The 19638-nt window shown below is 39.6% G+C and overlaps 1 protein-coding gene across 4 annotated transcripts in view; it reads right to left on the bottom strand.

Moving 5' to 3' along the window:
• Positions 1-12858, bottom strand: part of LOC149503226 (Ig-like and fibronectin type-III domain-containing protein 2) — a 136772-nt gene extending 123914 nt beyond the window's left edge. For 2 of the 4 annotated variants that reach the window (XM_089738958.1, XM_089738973.1), the window contains exon 1: positions 12709-12858. The gene's annotated coding sequence lies outside the window, so the exon portion shown is untranslated. The remainder of the gene's footprint in view (positions 1-12708) is intronic. The other 2 variants (XM_089738967.1, XM_089738961.1) reach the window with 2 other exon arrangements.
• Positions 12859-19638: the final 6780 nt, after the last annotated feature.

Raw genomic sequence — 19638 nt, 5'->3', positions numbered from 1 at the left:
AAGGACGTCTAAAATTTGAGAAAATGTTGTTCTAACATGAAGCTGAAGACCGTGACCTAGTATCAAATTATAGGTTGTAAACAGTGCTGCCTTTTCAAAAAACTACTGCCGAAGATGACCAAAGATGGTGGTGCTTACTGATGAAATGCCTTTAAAATACCATATTGTTATACAGCTCGCAATGAAGCACAATAAAATACAATTTTCGCGCGTAGAGGAGCTCAGGTCGCAGTCTACGCGCTTCCTTGTGCTTCACAAAATATTCCGAGACGATAAGCATTTACTAGGTCCGTCAAGTGTACTTAAGTTTAAGAACATGTTGAGCTAGTGCGTTATTATCATTTTGGTAATGGTTCCCGTATATCCATTCTATAAATACGGGGGACTAGGTCAATAAAGTGACCGGGAAGGTCTAATGACTCTCCACAACGAGGCCAAGGTTCTTTAATTCCACTCCAACCTTTAGCAGACGAAGAGTCTCGAAGGTGTAGGCATCGACAGGTGACGTTTTCGACTCATAGATGGGACCACATGGTCGCATATCATAATAACACTAAATCTAAGCAAGAATAAATGCTAATAGGATCTGTGCGTGTGGTGTAACATTGGCAAACGTCCGGATTATCTGGCCCTTAAGGGCTTTACGACCGTGACTGTTCAGTAAATACGCGACTCGAGCGGACGTGCTCCGATCACGAGCAGAGCGATTGGAACTTGTAATCTTATTTGTATCTGCATACAACAATATCTACTTGCATCTTTGTTCTATCTTTGATATCACATATGCTTTCACAATAGTGATCAAAAGAATTTGTTCAATAATAATAAAATTATTGTTGTTAGCTATGTGCTTTCTGATATCTTCTTTTTGAGGCCCATCCCCTAACGGAGACGGATGCTATCACTATGGACACAGCCGTGCAGGGATGTCATGCTCGTACTATGATCAGAGATTTATAAGCCACGATCTTCTTCCGGGAGATCGTTTCTCTTATTTCCTTTGCATTATCAGTATTTTTTTCTATTTTGAGGTCTGATATAATTCATACTATTAAAATACTTATAAATTTATCCATTCCTTAAATTTCCCAAAATTATTTTGAGACACATATTCTTCTAGTGCCTTCAGATCGTCTATCTGCTTCTTGATAATGTTTAGCATTTGACGAGGCGTCACAGATCGTGAGTAATGCATTGTTTGATATTTAATCTACTCAAATAGAAGCCATCTCAACCAGGTGCACGCCGCGGATAAGTCAATAAATTTTCAAAACAAGAGTAAATGATGTCATCATCACGAACGTCTAGTGTTGGTAACGCTAATCTCATCACAAAGGGCTGCATCTTAATTTAATCTCGGACAGGTTAAATGAGAATCCGTTTACAAAACGTATTTTCTTGTAATAACCTTAATTCTAAAGGATTAAAAGATTAAGCGGCAGGACAGAGGGACCAGAGTTTACATTCAATTAATATTTTAACGAATCGTCGCGTTGGTGTTGTCATTTCGTTAGCTTTGATTTGATCAATTGTAATGGATGTACTGCAAATGCTTTGTTTGTAGGTATTCTTTTGTCACCACATCATAATAATATATACAACAACAAAAATACTTTACGCCTATCTCTGTAGGCAACTATTCAAAATTTATATACCTGGCATCATCGACGAGTGTCTGTGTCTGTAATACTTATAGCAGCATTTTAGTATGAACGCAGCTATGAATAATGAAAATAGAATCGAATCAGTTCGCAGTAAAACATTTTCCTACATTTATGTAATCCATGATTTACCTGACGGAACCTGTGAATGTCTGCCTGCAAATTGCAGTTAAAACTATAATACTATTTTTGTTATGTCGACTATGCTTCCTGATGGATACATTACGTGTCGGACGCGCTCTGTGCTGGCAAAATGGCACGCTTCACATATTGTAGGAAATGGATGCAGAGCAGAGTGTACATTGATAGAAAACTGTGAAATATTCTACTACTATTGGCCCCCAAAGAAGTGCATTGTTGGATCTAGGCCTCCGTCAAGGCTCGCCTCGGCTACCAGTCCTGATAACGTAATAATCGCGAGATTGAGCTGGAATGTTTAATGATGTTAATGACCCGCCAAAACCGAAGGATACACCAAAAACTTCGATGTAATTCAAATCACTAATCTAAAGTTGCTTAGGTAAAACAGCAGAGGAATCTATTATAGGCGCGAGATTTTTAATGCCCTTGTGGGCCAAGGAGCACACGGCCAACCTGATGGTGAGTGGTGACGGCCATGGACGTCAGCAATGCCGGGATAAAGCCAAGCCGCTCGCTAAAGTCTCAGACGAATACAACAGGTCAAACCTAATTTAGAACTACCTAGTTCTAAGAAAACAAAAATCCTGCTCGAAATGCCTCTGAGTCTATTAAAAATCCCAAAAACTTTACCAAGCGAAAGCTCTAGACACAAACAATCTATCATGAAAGTTCCCAATAAAGGGCACACGAATAAAAAACTGTACAAACACTCGTAGGATGAGACCGGATGAATTCTAAAAGCTTAGGCTGGAACTGAACTGGGAACCATAAATCAAGAGAGCACCGGGAATCCTCTCGAGGACAAATTAAAATGGGCATGTTTTTGTTAGCGCACTGTGCGACCTATATAATATCCTTTGGTTTGAATTCGCTTGAATGGACATGCAATCATTCTACCATTGTAACTATACTGAGACCTTAGAACTTATATCTCAAGGCAGGTGGCGCATTTACGTTGTAGATGTCTATGGGCTCTAGTAACAACAGGTGGGCTGTGAGCTCGTCCACCCATCTAAGCAATAAATAAAAAAAATACCAAACAAAATCTTAATAAAAAATCCGCACTATACAGTTTTGTTTTTACTTCCTTACTATTTTCTTTTTACCATTTTTTTTATTGCTTAAAGAGTGGACAACAAATCTCAAGTGGTAGCCGCAATCGTTAAGTAACACAAGTTAATGCCGCCATCAAATGTCGAACCTAGTCTCAAGGTGGGAGGTGGAATTCGGCTCGTGACATCTATAGGCTCCGGTAAGCATTTAACACCTGATGGGTTGTACGTTCGCTCATCAACATACACAATGAGAAATTAAAATAAACTATGTCCTTTAACTTGTATTATAATACGTATATATTTAGTAAGTCATCCGTACTTCCATATTATATACGATACTTACTATAACATTATAAATGAATGTGAGTTTGTTTGTTGTTTGTCCGTCTTTCACGTCAAAACGAAGGAAAGATTTCACAGGATTGATTTGTTTGAGGTGATAGTTTTTGTTCAGGAGAGCAACGTGGGCTACCCTTTATCCCGAAAAAACATACCTCCCACGGGAAACTGTTTTATCTTTAGAAAAATTACGTGACACTTTAGAAAAATTGACCACGCGGGCGAAGCCGCGGTTAACACTTAGTATAATATAGATAGTAGAAAGAATGCAACTTTGATTATATGATGTGTATTTAATCAAAGGAATGCAATAAATTTCTTTATTCGTTCATATTATTAATGCACCAACGTGTACTGGTGCAATTACACCGAACCTCTTAAACACTGTTCGCTTTAAGAGGACAGATGTCTTTGAAGTACATTCAATAGTAGAGACTGTCAAGGAATAGCGAGAAAATGGTCTTCCCTTTTGTACTACAGAGTAGCCCTAATGGAGCCCTACATTTATAGAGAAGGGAGTAACAATGACTTATTTCGTGCGCACTCACACTACCAATAGTCCTTCAGAGAGCGATGTGGATGAGCCCATGATCTCATGTCGCGAGTGGCGATCCGATCTACCAACAAAAGTTGGAAATTCAGTTTCTTCATCTACGCTCAAGAAAGAACACTATTGATCACGCGTCATCCCATCGAGGCGGACAGAGCCTATGTAACTTATTAACAGTACAAATGAGTATGGTGTAACAAGGCAGTGCTCTAGTTTAGCAAATTCATTGTGAGCGTCCAGTGGGAGACATACTTAGCTTCGCTATGATCAATTCATAATGTAACTTTTCACAGATCACGAGCAACTCGCAGGCCGGTGCTAAGTGGTCACCTAACGCTATATTCATTACAATGTGGATAGTACCACCCCCTTACCACCTACATCCACGTTTGAGGCCGATGTCTCAACCGTGCGGCAGCTGCTTTCTTGTTGCGATGCCCATGAAATCCTGTGACCGTTTTACTTCAGGTTTGTCAGGGCCCTAAATAATACAAAAATGTCTATTTATTCATAGCTCTTACCGCACTGAAGTAATCCTAGTTTCCATGCTAATGGATAGAACAGAAATTATTTCTACCCGATCGAGACTTAACCGTATAAACCGTAATAATCATCATCATCATCGAGAGTGGCCCGTCCTATGTTGGCTGCCTTCGGAGTCGGTAGAAAATTATTTTTCTGTTGCCTGACCACGTTCAAAGTTGTCCAATAGTGCTACTGTCCAACAGTCTACTGTGTTCAACAGACCGATACGTTTGCCAGCGCTTATCTTGGAGCGCATATCTGGTAGTGTGCCGCGAGCTTTATCCAATCGATTGTTGGAGCTCCGCAATAATTTACGAAACGCCTTAGCTCGCAGTGTGCACGGCCTCTCAATGCGCACTAATTAGCTTAACCTTCCACTCTTCGTTTTTCGTTCGGTTTACAAACGAAACGGCCGACATTTGACAAATTAAATGCTGTGTGTAGGCTGCAAGCTAGCTGCAACACGTGACTTTGCCTGATTATTATTTCTTAGACTTGTGTTCGTGGTTTAAATAGTATTGTTTTAGTATATTCTCCGGTCCTCACGAGTCGTGGATATAATATGAACTACTTTTCGGTTTGACCTCGCCTTTATAATCCGAGGTTCCACTGCGCACCGAAGACCGTATAGAAAGAAGTATGTACACGATATCACGGAAAATTTTAAGAGCTATTTGCTCGTATTTAGTGCCAGTATGTTAGTGAAAATGCACATTAAAACAAAAACAAGTGTCATCCTACTGTATCAATCAATTGAGGTGCACTGATCCAAGTTCAGATTAGCTCAAATTCTTCTACGACTATAAAGTATACCAGTTTGCAAATAAATGTTATAATATACTATATATAATAATATATTATGTGATCAGCGGCGTTCCCAGTGTCATCTTTCTTTCAAAACAGAGTACCAATATATTCCAAGTCGTAAAAAATGTTTCAAACAGGAAAAAGTTCGCATTAAAAAATCAGGTTTGCTCACTAGCTGTCAGAGGGGGGGAGACTCGGGTCCTCGCTCGAGCGCAGCCATTGACTCCTCTATCGCCCGGCTGATACGCGACGCAAGTCAATGAACAAATAACGACATACAGTGCCAAAGGATAACGATATAAACTTAATGATGATAATATATAATCTTATTTAATTACGCAGCTATCTCTTTCTAGTGCTCGATTGTTTTTTTAACGCTTAGGTATATCGGAAAATTTGGATGTCCCAGTCGATTCCGAAATATTTCTTGTAGGTCCGGTTTGTAGCATTGGAAGCGTATGCTGCAAACTAATTAAAATTGGACATTTTTTGGGCATCAGTAGTTCAGCACACTTTTTTTTTATTGCTTAGATGAGTGGACGAGCTCACAGCCTACCTGGTGTTAAGTGGTTACTGGAGCCCATAGACATCTACGAAGTAAATGCGCCTTGAGATATAAGTTCTAAGATCTCAAGTATAGTTACAACGGCTGCCCCACCCTTCAAACCGAAACGCATTACTGCTTCACGGCAGAAATAGGCAGGGTGGTGGTACCTACCCGCGCGGACTCACAAGAGGTTCTACCACCAGATATTTGCGGTCAGGGGGGCCGTCAAAACGTTTCTTCACTAAAAGTGAAACTAGTCTCTTACTACCCTTACTAGAGAAGTCACTTACTGTCGGCGCGAGCTGTCGTTCGTACGTATTCCGTGAGCGCTTCAAGCGCGATACAAGTTCGTTATGAGCACAAACGTGTTCCTCCGGACCTGGAGGGCTCGCTACTCGCTACAAATTGGGTTAACAATAAATAACAAAGGCTTTTTATTTATTTCCTCTCGTTGCCGATCATTCAAATGTTTGATTATTATTGTTTCCCTCGTCTTTTATATTCTGTTTTTGTTTTACGTTTTCCTCAAACGAACATCCGCCGAGCGACTTCAGCTAATAATCGACTTAAAAGCACAAAGCGCCCGGAATTAATGCTTATTTGTTTGTCAAATGGGAGTTTGAATATAATATTTTAGGGCAGTTAAACAGAATGAAGAAAGAATTTTAAAAAAATGTATCTCCCACGAGTGCAGTCAGAAGGCAACAGTATTAATATTTACAGTATATAAAGTATTAATATTTACATACATACCTATTATTACATTTACATCTATTATTGTTTTGTATTAATATGAAGCAGTAAAAATACGTTTTTCCCCTATCAATTCGCCTGGCAGCCTAAGAGGTTATACCAAATACGAGCGGACGGGTGGGTGAGCTCACGGACTCAACCTGATATAATTTGCTAACGCTAGCCCTAGCAAGAGCAGTGCCTCGCAGAATCTATCATAGAGTCCGAATCCCAACCTAATTCGACGAGAAACTCAGTGGACTTCAAAATATTGTTTTCGCCATCACTGCTACCGTTTCTGCATCAGGGACCCCCAGTGCAGCTTACAATAGTAGTGCGTCCGCGTGGGTCAGTTCCACCACCCTGCTGGTTTGCGTCACTGAACATTCACCAGCTACACCAATATGAAGTAGGTACAGACACTCGAGATAGACGGTAGATATGTCATTCGTGTACACAAACTACTTCCTATATGGAGGAGTCATCAGTACCGTCAGCACAGACTTGTCTACTACTGGACACGGGTCCTGGCTGAACCGCCTGCCGAATCATTCAGCTGAGGTGTTACGTTAAAAATGGACGGAAATATGCATGTACATGTGTGAACGTATGTGTTCGTATATATTATCATTTTATGTATAATTAATGCGAGCAGCTCTCGGGAGTTGTCTCAATGGAAATCATGTGACGGCGTCTTCACGTGCGCAGGGCTGCCACTTACATCATTTAGTTTAACTTGAGCGGACAGTTCAGAAGTGAAGTAAAAATAGAGTGAAAGAACCAATTAAAAAAACACTTCATGAAGTACACACACACACACACTATTAAACACACATTATTAAATTAAATATTTGAGCTAGATTTACATGGGCTACGCGATGTTGAGTGGCTCCCATAGTAGATCTCAAAGACATCACAATGAGATAGAAGTTATCAGATTTAGAAAAACTGTACACGAAATTCTACGTTGTCTAAGATAAACTAGTTTAATTTAAAAAAATGTGCTGATGTATCGTCATCCGCTGAAACATATCCGATGATATACATGAGCCTTCTCTAGATAAATCACAGTGGGCAGTGGTCCTCACGTACCACGCATTCGCGTTCAAAGGTCGTCGGACAACGCCACTAGTGTTTATTAACCATAACAACAGCAACAAGTTCGTGCGTCAACCCTGCGCAACACATTTAGGTTAACGAGTAAGATGCAGTCCCATCTGCCTGACTACACCCAGTTATTGTTAATGCTACATCACATCACATCATACTGGAACATCAACCATTTGCTACGCCGTGTCTGACCCGGGACTACACTGCGCCCTAACTATTCACCACTTATTCATTGTATTTTAATTCGATATATTAACTTGGATTTATCAACCGTTTTAAAGATACAATCAAGCTCGCGATGACCACAGTCAGTGTCAGGTGTCAGATCATATTATTGCGTAGCCTGTCCGATAATACAACGCAAGTTGGCTGTTTGGTCAAAAGTCAGGGAACCCCCTCCTTGTTCCATAGCTGCTAACCGCAGAATGGTCTCAGCATTCTCTGAGTCTCATACCAACATGCTGCGATTGTAAGGTAGAACTTATTGAGACTGGCGTGTCTTGTGAGCCCGCCTGGGTGTGTACCACCGTCCTACCTACTGCTGCGGCGAACCGTCACGCTCTACGGCTTGAAGGATGGGACAGCATTCACACAATATTATTGAGACTTTAACCTCATATCCCGAAGTAGGAGGCGGCAATAATATAGCGATGTTCAAGAATGATTATTTTAGACCAGGTGGGCCGTGATCTCACCTCTTTTATCGGTTATAAAAAAAATACCACATCATCAATAAATACGAGCTGAATAATAGGCTAGTCCACGTGTACTATAATATTATTGTTACATTACAAACTTTTCATTATCAATCATAATAATATTTTAACCTTATTATTCTCACAGTAAACAATAAAAACGCAATATTTAAATTAATGAACGTTGTAATATTTTAAAAAACAACTGAAAACTAAATTCGTTTAAGAATAATAAGATTTACGGGATTATTCACAGTCACGGCGTTTCAAATTTACATAATAAGCGCTCGTGTAATTATAAGTGTTACCTTCGCGCTCAATGTCGCCTCGGCGGAACAATGACGGTCGAGGGAAACTCATTGCGGCTTTGCTCTTGGGAATATTTAAACGATTGTGAGTGCGTAGACGCTAGTTCAGATTACGTGCGCCTTCGTTGCACGGCTAACACTCAACGGGTCGGTTCACCAATAAGGCCTGCGTAGTGCACGTAACGACTTCAAAATATCCGAAGATTATCAGTGTGAACAGCGCCCCTAGCGACAAACTTAAGCAAATGTTCCAACTGCATACAAATATGAGTTAACTTTTACGCTATCGAGGACGTTAAAAAACTCCCACCACACTACACTAACACTGAGCACACAGAGTGTCGATATAAACACTACTGTTGGCAACTCCAACATTTTAGTACGGAAAATAAAAGTAGATGACTGGCAACATTGTTAATGTCACTCTCTTCCTTTTTTACTTTTCACCGCAAACGGACGTGTTTATCTCTATATATAAAAATTAATAATAATTGCTGTTCATTAGTCTCGCTAAAACTCGAGAACGGCTGGACCGATTTGGATAATTTTGGTCTTGAATTACTTGTGGAATTCAAATTTATTATTATTATTATACAAAAGTTTAGCTCTTTTATTTATCGATTAAGGCACTACGAAGTCTGCCGGGTCAGCTACTTATACTCATAAAATAACAAGTGTATAAACATACTAATAATAACATACTAATAAATCGTATTGCAGCACAAAGCACAACTTTTCTTTATAATCAGCAACCAGCCCATACAGCCCGCACAAGTCATTCTCTGCTAAAATCTACGTCGCAACTTATCTTCGATACTTCCCAGTAACAATTATATCTTTATATTTTTAAAAGAGAACCTACATAGAGACATAGGTCGAAGGTTCAACGACATGTGGGTAGTTGTCGTAAGATTTAAATCGGTGCCAATCCCACTGTATGACCAGCATACGAAGAATACGTCGCGGAATATTTTACATTTGCGAATATTACACAACGAATATTCTAGAATTCACAAGAAGACGGACAACACTAACTTGTTACACACAAAAACATTCAGAACGTTGTTTGAAACAAAAAATAAAACCACAATAATTAAAGAGCAAAACAAGTCTTGAGATAAACTGATTCATCTTCACAAAATAATTAAAAACGTACTCCTGAATGACTTCTCAAGGTCTTTATATATTTCAATAAATCTTAGATTTTTTTATGGATTAGATGTATGGACGAGCTCACAGCCCACCTGCTGTTAAGTAGTAGAGCCAATAAATAATAGTTATCTAAAACGTAAAAACGGCATCCACCTTGAAACCGAAACGCATTATTTGCTTCGCGGCAGAAATTGGCAGGTTGGTAGTGCCTATCCGTGCGGACTCGCAAGACGTCCTACCACCGGTAATTACCGTACACAATAATCATTTTATGAGTGTTCCTATAGAAGATATTTGATACCGATTGACAACAACAATATTTGATAGAATAATAGTTTGCTGAAATTTGAAATAATTATTTTCTGAGTTTGTTTGTATTGGTTCACACAGAAGGGCGCGTGCGGCGGCGCGTCACGTCTGGATTTAATAAAGTTTTGAGTTTAACAGCAATCATGTCTATTAAATTTATTTTTCTAATCCTAAATGAGATTTCATCTAATGGACAATAATTAAAAAGAACTTGCAATATATTTTTTAAATATAGGTCATTTTAATGATCTAATTTAAAGGTTTTTTTAAATATTCACTGTAGTTATTTCTTAAAAATTTAATGCAAATATTATCGCTTTTCAAGGGGATGACATCATCAGTGGTATAACGAAACTGGGAGTCGTTTTCTCAAAAAGTTCTATAGCCTGTGACATGGTACTCCTTTCATCTTTCTCTCAATTTCATCAGTTCCTTTAATAAATAATTTAATTTATCTACGAACTAACTACCATATACGTATCTGAGAACATGTCGAACATGTCGATCGAAGCATGTGTCTGTAAGTCTCAAAAGTCAAGTCATACTTTCAGGCTTTGAATTGAAATTAGAAAAATGTGTTGAGTTTATCAATAAGATCATAACAAAACTGACATTTGCATCACATGACTTTTGACAAAGATTATTTAAAAATAAAGTATCTGTTTGAATAAAGCCAACGATAAAGTCATTTGAGGATAAACAAACGTAAAATATATTTGATTTCAAATATTGATATTTACAATTATTTTCATAAAAAAAGTTTTTTTCTAAGCAGCACGCTCATTTCTCGAAATGGTTTTCCAATTAAATTAAAAAAAAAAAAAATGCCCTATGTCAATTATTGACTTGCCAAATTCTTAAACACTGTCATTGTATAATCACGCCATGTTATTGTCATAGGCAAATGATTAGTATAGAACAAAGGCTACGGTCAGACAATAAAATATTGATTTTGTTATAAAGATAAACATGATTGTAGATATTGTTTGTAAACTTGTTTGTGTGAGCTCGGCGGAGTGAGACAACATCCTCTTACAAATGTCGCCGCTCCGAGGGAGCATTTCAAAATTTGATTTTTACAAAAAACATGAAAATTGAATTATGTTGAAGTTATTTGAATTGTCTAATAGTTTTATACGTCTCTACTAATTTTTTTATTGTCCTTGAGGGTAGACGAGCATGCGACCCACCTGATGGTGAGTGGTTACCGTTTCTTATGAACGTAAGCAACGCCAGCAACGTCATGTATCGTCTGATTGGTACATTTTGGAATAAATGCTCTGACAACAACTATCTATGTGTTGTTTGTAAAGTGTCCGCGCGTTCAACCAAATACTAAGTGGTTTTCTTTTCGTGTTATAATGTCATGTTTATATTATTATTATTGCCATTGTTGTTCTCTTTCCCTGGTGACCGAACATATACATGCAAGGTTAAACATCTTTAATGATGTAGATACCTCTCCGTGGTGACAGAGAATCTCTAAGTATTTGACTTCGTTCTTCTCAACAAAGACTCTTCTTCTGTTTTATGTATATTACGTGTTCTCTTGGGTGACGTAGAATTAAGAGATAACTTTTAGATAGCTTCAAAATATCCAGCTAAGATAATATAAGACAGCCAGCGCCTCTGTGTTTCCTATTGCGGTTATATACAGTTATGAAGTTGTTCAGAGTGAGATTAAAGCAGTAGTTTGTCTTAAATTTTAATGGGGCTTCAGAGTCCTCCGGCAGAAAAACCCAACATCCTACCTGGAGTACCCGGGTACTACTGGAGGTGTGAGCGCGGGACGTCAGCCGGTTAAAGCGTTAAAGCTTCCCGTGTTCCCTCCTCCGCACATTCTGTAGAATTGTTCGAGATGATACCGTCATCTCGTTTTTACGAGAGTTCATCCATACTACCACTGCGGTCATCCACAGCGCGTTTCCAGAGGTCTTTTTTGCCACGTACCTTCCGGCTATGGAATGAGCTCCCCTCCACGGTGTTTCCCGAGCGCTATGACATGTCCTTCTTCAAACGAGGCTTGTGGAGAGTATTAAGCGGTAGGCAGCGGCTCGGCTCTACCTCTGGCATTGCTGAACCACTTGCGTAACCACTCACCATCAGTGGGATGTATGCTTGTCTGTCTAATAGAGCAATAAAAAAAACTCTACCACCGGATCGGAAACGCGATCCACTGAGAAGATCCGGCGAGAAACTCAGTGAGCTCTGTCTGAGGGTTCAGTATATAGAAGAGCTCCGATAACATTTGATAACCCGACCTCACTTCTCAGGGCGGGTGGCCCCTGTAACCGTTTGACAACAACTGGGCTTGGTGCTCGTCTGCTCAAACCCGACATTCGCAAATTACTGTTTAATAAAATTAAACAAACTACTGAGTGTTTCAAGGTCAGGCAACAGCTTGGCTGTGTTCCCGGCATAGCTGACGTCCATGGGGGACGGTAACCACTCACCATCAGGTGGGCTGTGTGCACGTCCGCCCACAAGGACAACAAAAAATGGGCCATGCGAATTGATCAAGTTCATCACATTCCAAGTGATCAGTTAAAAGAATAAAACTAATAAATTTAAAGTATCTACATTACAACAGATCTTTAAAAGTTCAAAAACGTTAATTTTCCAAAGATCGTAAGCTCGTAAAAGTCCTAAATATCATTTTTTTGTTCGGATCATTGTGTAAACATTTATCAAACACAATTATTGTTGGCCAATTATTGTTCCAATGACAACTGCGGCTTTAATAAAAATACATAGAATAAAAAGGAAAAACCACGAACCTTTTCCGAGATTAATCCGAACACAACACAGGGAGTAGAAGTGAAACTATAGAGGGGCGCACTGAACTCGCGACGCGACGCGCGGCTGGACCGGAGCGAGCGTGCTCAACCCGCGGCCTCCTCCTGACGACTGCCACAAGCCTCGCGCGAAGCCTGCGCGCTCTCCTCTCAGCGACAACTAAACACGAACACACTTAACATCGCTGGTTCCAGCTGAATAATACACCCTCGGATATTCTTCTAATCTATAGCGATAGTAAGCGTGCGAGACTCACTTGATTTAAAGCAGTTGTAGCCCTCGATACGTAGACTCTAAGAGAACGAGTAAGAACGAAGTCACTAGACACTAGGGGTCGGTTACTCTGAAACTAACTATCTGGATAAGATTTCTGATGTCCTTATATAAATACAGTGTTTATATCACTGTGTAATCACAGAAATTTGATTTTTACAAAGTGATATTTAAAATGTATCGATTACTCTTAGATTTACATTTAGTTATTAAAAAGAAAAACAGTGGCATTTTATTATTGCGTACATGTTTGAACATACTTCAGGCCTATTTGGTGTTAAGTGCCAATCGAAGTTCATAAACGGGATTCTTTAATAAAACAAATTATGTTTTTAGGCACACAATACACATTACAAGCTAAAAAGATACCCAATAAATATTTTTCATGCAATAAACTGAAGCTCCAAACAGAAATTTTCTCCTGTATTGTTTAGTTTAGTCTAGTCCAGGAAACGTACAAAAAACGAATGAACAAATACTTTCAAAATCTGAAAACAATATCCATAGATAACCATCATTATCTCAACACAGATACTAACTTTGATCGGGAATCGAATCTGGATTACTGAAATCACAATATTTTCTTTTTATTAGCCTTGTAGCTAGACGAACGTGCATACGGTCCGCCTAGTTGTGAGCCGTCACTCTGGTTAATCGCCAGTAATGACCAATAACGTCAGTAATGACAGAGGCACAGCCGTTGCCAACCGTTGAGGACTGTCCACAAGCCTCGTTTGAAAAAGGATATGTCACAGCGCTTGGGAATAACCTGGGGGGAGCGCATTCCAAAGTGGCGTGGTACGTGGCAAAACAGACCTCTGGAAACGCACTATGGATGAACGCAGCGGGTGATACGATGGTAATAACTAACCATTAAACTAATGATCAAATCTTTATTCCGAAACAACACGTGGTTCGAGGGTCCGTCGAGCGTCCAATAACAGCGCAAGGTAAACCCTCACCGCTACTGGGATGTCTGTGATGAATGACAGGCATTCCGTACACACGCATCCAAATGTAGCCATTCGATCGTCTTAAAGCCGTTACTTCCACGTGCGCTATCCGACTTATTTGTGATTGCTAGAGAACGCTGACTGCGGGACTTTTTCATCCACAAAATATATAAATTTACGAAATCACTAGTGCTAAGGGCTGATAAGGGTAGAAGGCGCATTCCCGATCCTGCAGACAGAATGGAAAGCAGTCGACGTCGCCCAAAACACGTTATTTCGGATCCTCCCGATCCACTGACGGTGATTTTAGGTACCTCAAGCACCAGTCACCGTTCTCGTCGAACTCGTCGCTTGCGAGAAGGTCTCGATGAATAAATTAACCCACAGACACAGCCCACTGAGTTTCTCGCCGAATCTTCTCAGTGGCGTTTCCGATCCGGTGGTAGATTTTGCGAAGCACGGCTCTTGCTAGGGTTCGTGTTAGCAACGTCGTCAGGTTTGAGCCCCGTGACCTCACCTACTAGTTAAGGTTACGCTGAAATAGTCTCTCAAGGCTATCTAGGAGAAGAAAAAAAAGGTAGCAGGCGCGTGCAGGGGGCAGTCGGTGGGCGGTCGCGCCTCGCGATCTGAGAGTAACAACGGAGCGGTTATGAAATACTTGTATTTTTAATTGTCTTTGTTGTTAAACGAGCGTATGGATGAGCTTTTCTTCGGTGGTGGGCGATGCGACAGTAATAAGGCGATCAAGGGAAGGAGATGAGATCTGAGCCAAATATAAAATGAATCCATGGACAGACCCAGCGTGGTGCAGCGCCGATGAGCAAGACGAACTCCTGACTCCACCTGCAGCCGGCTACCGGGGCCGAGTTATATCGAAATAGTGGTTTAACAACTATTGCGAGCGCCTTTGCAATTATTCAAGAACTTTTCTGTCCTATAGATTAAAATCGATTCATGTTCAAAAAAATATCAAATAATCGTTTTGCAACGGCCGCGGTTCTCAATTGTCAAGTGAGCCTCGGCGGCTGTTCGTGACCTATCGTAAAGGTCGCGGAGGTGTTAAATTACGACTTCGACATGTTCTTATTGGATAACCCACAAGGTTGAAATTGCAATAATGCCTGTAATTTTTCTGGATTGACTGGCGACGAATAATTAGATTAACTTATATACAGTCAGATGATCTCTCATAATTATAGTTTGTCCAACTTTATCAAAAGGTAATAAATAGCCTTATGAATAGTCCGTATTAGTTACTATTAGGTATTATGGGGTAAACTGAACCTGTCACTGATTTCAATATCCAAGGCTTACCGTTCCAATGGAGGATTGTCGCCGAACAAATGTACCATCCTTTAGAAATTTTTATATTGGGACGACTGCTACGAACCGCCTCACCAGAAAACCGATTAACTTGCAACCTGCAAGCAATGCATAGAATTTTGCTCAACGAATGCTTATTCTTCAAATTTACGTTTTCAGTCAACCAGCGTGACCGCAGTATCTACGTATTGGTGAAAACAATGTGTACTGAACCGTGCAGTGAGATGGAGTACATTTGGGTGGTCGACCGAGTCTTATTATTATTATTTCGGTTTCACTTGCTACTCTACCTACTCTTTTAAAGTAATAAAAAGCCATATGACGCTCGAAGCCCAAGTCTCCCTGCGCCATTGAAGAACTTGCAAAGCCATAGAAGATTTGGTTTCATGCCGGAGCTACGCAACGAATGCTATATTTATAAACTCTTAGTTACACCAACACGGCAACAACATGGCGGCATTTTACGTTCTAGATGTCCATGGGCTCTGGTAACCACTTAACACCAGGTGGGTCGGGAGCTCGTCCACCCATCTAAGCAATAAAAAAACAGGAGTTCCCTACATTTCAACATAAAAAGCGTGTGAGCCGACTGTTGTTCAAATCATTATATTTTAAGGTTGAAGCAAAGTGTATCTCTAGTATTTAGATTGTCTATACACGTCTGTACTATTTTTAATTTCTCTCATTTTCGCTCCATACCTTCTTTCTTCCATACCTTTGCAGCTATTTCCGCCTAACTCCCATTTTAAAATGAAACACCATAGAAAGTTTTTACACAACTGATGAATTGCATAACAATATGCGTTACAACGTGCGCCCGGAATCTTTAATTTCCGTATTATCATAAGATTTATTTTAAATACGATTTATTGTTGCAACAGATCACTTCTGAAATACAAATGTCACCCAAATGCTATGGCAAACCCCGCCGAATAAATTTACATTTGAAAAAAAAAGGTCGATCGACCGAACTCACACTGTTTCTGCCGCGAAACAGTTTAAGGCATTCCGGTTCGAAGGGTGGGGCGGCCGTAGTACTACAGAACTAAGACTTACAACTTAGAAGATTTGGTTTATCATTTTTAAAATATATGTGAATAAACTTGAGAACAAGCTGAACTTTAACTTTCTCTTGTAAAATAATACAAATGTTTGTGTCTTACTTATTTAGTTATAATTATTTAATTGATTCCTTGATTTCAATATTGTAGCAACGTGCTAAAAATGTGTCTTCATACATATTATGTACACATTAAAGGTATTACTATACTCATATTAATGGTATTGATAATGCGCATGTGATTTTTTTATTACCACTGTAAACAGATAAGCTTACAGCCCATTTGATAATAATTAGTCAGGATTACTGACGGACATCAGCAAACTCCAGGGCACAGACAAACCGCTGCCTCGTGCTGAGGTCTCTCCTTGAACTTCCTTTGAAAAAAGTCATGACATAACGCTCGGGAAACTGGTGGTAGGATCTCTATGAGTCCGCACGGGTAGGTAACACCACTCCGCCTATTTCCGCCGTGAAGCAGTAATGCGTTTCGGCTTGAAGGGTGGGGTAGCCGTTGTAACTATACTGAGACCTTAGAACTTATATCTCAAGGCGGGTGGTGCATTTACATTGTGGATGTCTATGGACTCCAGTAATCACTTAACACCAGGTGGGCTGTGAGCTCGTCCACACATTTAAGCAATAAAAAAAACGGTGAGTTAACTCCATAGCCGGATCGTACGTAGCCAAAAAATATTTGATGCGGTGATAGACGATGATAGGCGTTAGTGTCGGATCTTACATATCGACTATTGACTACTGATAGAGCGGCTTGTCTTGAGCAGAGAGAGCAGAGTTCGTATCACTCTTACCCGTGCACTGCTGAAAAACAAAATTACTGAACTCGGCTGGAGCTCTCACAATTCAATTTATGCAAACATTATAAAACAATGTTTGATTGAAACAACAACAATGATAAAGGTAAGAGCTTCAGTAATCAGTAGAGACGACACAAAAAATGAGCAGCCGACGCCGGCCGAGGACGACCGGTGTTTTTGCTGACGTTACGTGATGTTACGGTCAACTTGCTAATTAGGTTGTTTGCCGATGATTCCACGTTGCGCTATTCAAGATTTCTTGGTTTTTTTTTCAACTGACAACAACTTGTAAGCAACATCCTTCTGTATTTTTAAGGTTTTATTGTGAATGCTATAAAATTCCGTATTTTCTATTAGTTAACATAGTTTAACTGGAATGATTTAAAATAACAAATAGTTATGTAATGATGTAGCGTTTGAGGTTTTCAGCAGCCATTAGCTAAGCGCTCCACTGTGCGCTCGTGAATACAACCACGAAGATGCTATTGAATATTTCTCTATTGCCCCTAAACTATACTAGTCATAGTATCATTCATTGATTATTAAGTTTTTTTTTTCCTAAGGTGGGGAGAATGGCAAAGGTTAGGGCCCACCATCCGATTAAACGATAGTTATCGAAGTTCATGGACATCACAATGTGCATCGAAGTTCATGGATCAATCACAATGTGCATGCGCTGCAGCTACCCATACTAACTGGATTCCCATTCAACTGGTACAGCTCAGCAACTGTTCTACCCTCCAATCGGGACGCACAATTGCTTTGCCCCGGATATAGACTAGATTAGTAGTAAATTTGGCGATGTTAAAGACTTGGTCAAACTACTTCCTACTACTGAGTAATATTTTCATATCATTTTTAAAGATACTTTTTTATAGTAGGAACACAGTGTATGTTAACTAACAAGATTAATATTAGCAATAATTAAAAGTAAGTAAAACAATACAGGGCACAATTCATTGGACTTTTTTCACTTTCCACCGGTTAATATTGGTATTGCATTGTGTTACAGCCAAATACTCATTTAGATCACCTCAAACTGTCTGTAATATATTTACCAATGTTGCCACTTTAACTAGTTTTGCACGGAACTTGTTAATTTACTAACTATTGTAACATTAAATTGTCATGCACTGTCAAATGTATGTAGTCGTGAAATTGAATGGAATCACCAGTAAACTAAAAGTCTAGGTCACAAGCTCCGATACAGGAGAGTGTGCAAGTCCTATCCATCTCTGCCGCTAACGGGAAAATTGGCTACGACTCGCTTCGATTCTAAAGTTAATCACTACAAGTTAGTCTTAACGCCTGTCCTGCAACATTGTCAGAGATATTCAACTAACGATATATTTAATAAGTGCTTAATCGACTGCGGGTCGCTGACTTTAAACTTATAGGTACAAGCAACTTGTTCTTAAATAAGCGAAAAACTCTAATATTTTTATTATATTGCAGAGAGAACAGATTTGACCAACACTCTTTTTGGGTTCTCAATATTAATAGAGTTACTATTATGTAGAATTTTAAAACATACATTATTTACATTTGAATGCGTGAGAGAGACTACTAACAATATGTCCAGGTATTGAACAGAAGGTGTATGCGACTCCAGTCACTTCTTCTACTTATGCATCATTCTTGCGTAAAAGTTTTCGTACAATAGGTTCTATCATGGCCCTCACACTAACTCCTGATCGGTTAACACTGTGTCCAACTCGGGACAAGTGATATGACGCGGCCAGACACTGCACCTTGAGTACACCTTGTGAAATAAGGGCAAGAGAAGTCAATGTCCTGACGAGAGGGTCCTCGCTGATAGCTAGATGACCAGTGGCGCTCCTCACTGCTGTAATCTATGAGTGAAGGTGACCACTAACCTTAGGATAAGTTATTTGCTTGTCTGCCTTAGAATAGAAAAAACTGCAAGCCATTTGATCCTAGCACAAGACTACCCTAGTAATGATCAAAATATTCAGTGAGGAAGTTTTCACTGCAAAACATCTACAAATAATCGTGAAGAAACATGTTTATAAATTACATTACTAATTACATCTTCATGTAATGATTGTAGATATGTACTTGGCACTGCCAGGTACAGGGTCAGAAAAAACTGATATGACGTCACCACCTTTGTTTACAACACCACCCAGATGAGTGGCCGCTGTATTGTATAATGTGCGAGTAATGACGAGCATCAGTCGTCGTCCGCCGGTGTACCGGCTCGGCGGCCGCGCGGGGACATACACAATCGCCGATAATTCTAGAGATATCAATAAAAGGAAAAAATTTGCGGATACTTTTATCTATACTAATATATAAATCTACAGTGGTTTTTACGGATGTTCCGTTATAACTACTGAACCATGCATCCGATAGACTTGAAACTTGGTATCCATGTAGAAAATACATGTAATTAATGGATAGGCTAATATTTATATGAGTGTCGGACTCCCTAATAATAATGACAATAAATAATAATGTTAA

Source organism: Bombyx mandarina, chromosome 03, assembly GCF_030267445.1.
Source record: "Bombyx mandarina strain Sakado chromosome 03, ASM3026744v2".
Taxonomy (NCBI): domain Eukaryota; kingdom Metazoa; phylum Arthropoda; class Insecta; order Lepidoptera; family Bombycidae; genus Bombyx; species Bombyx mandarina.
This window is presented reverse-complemented; position numbering and strand designations above follow the sequence as displayed.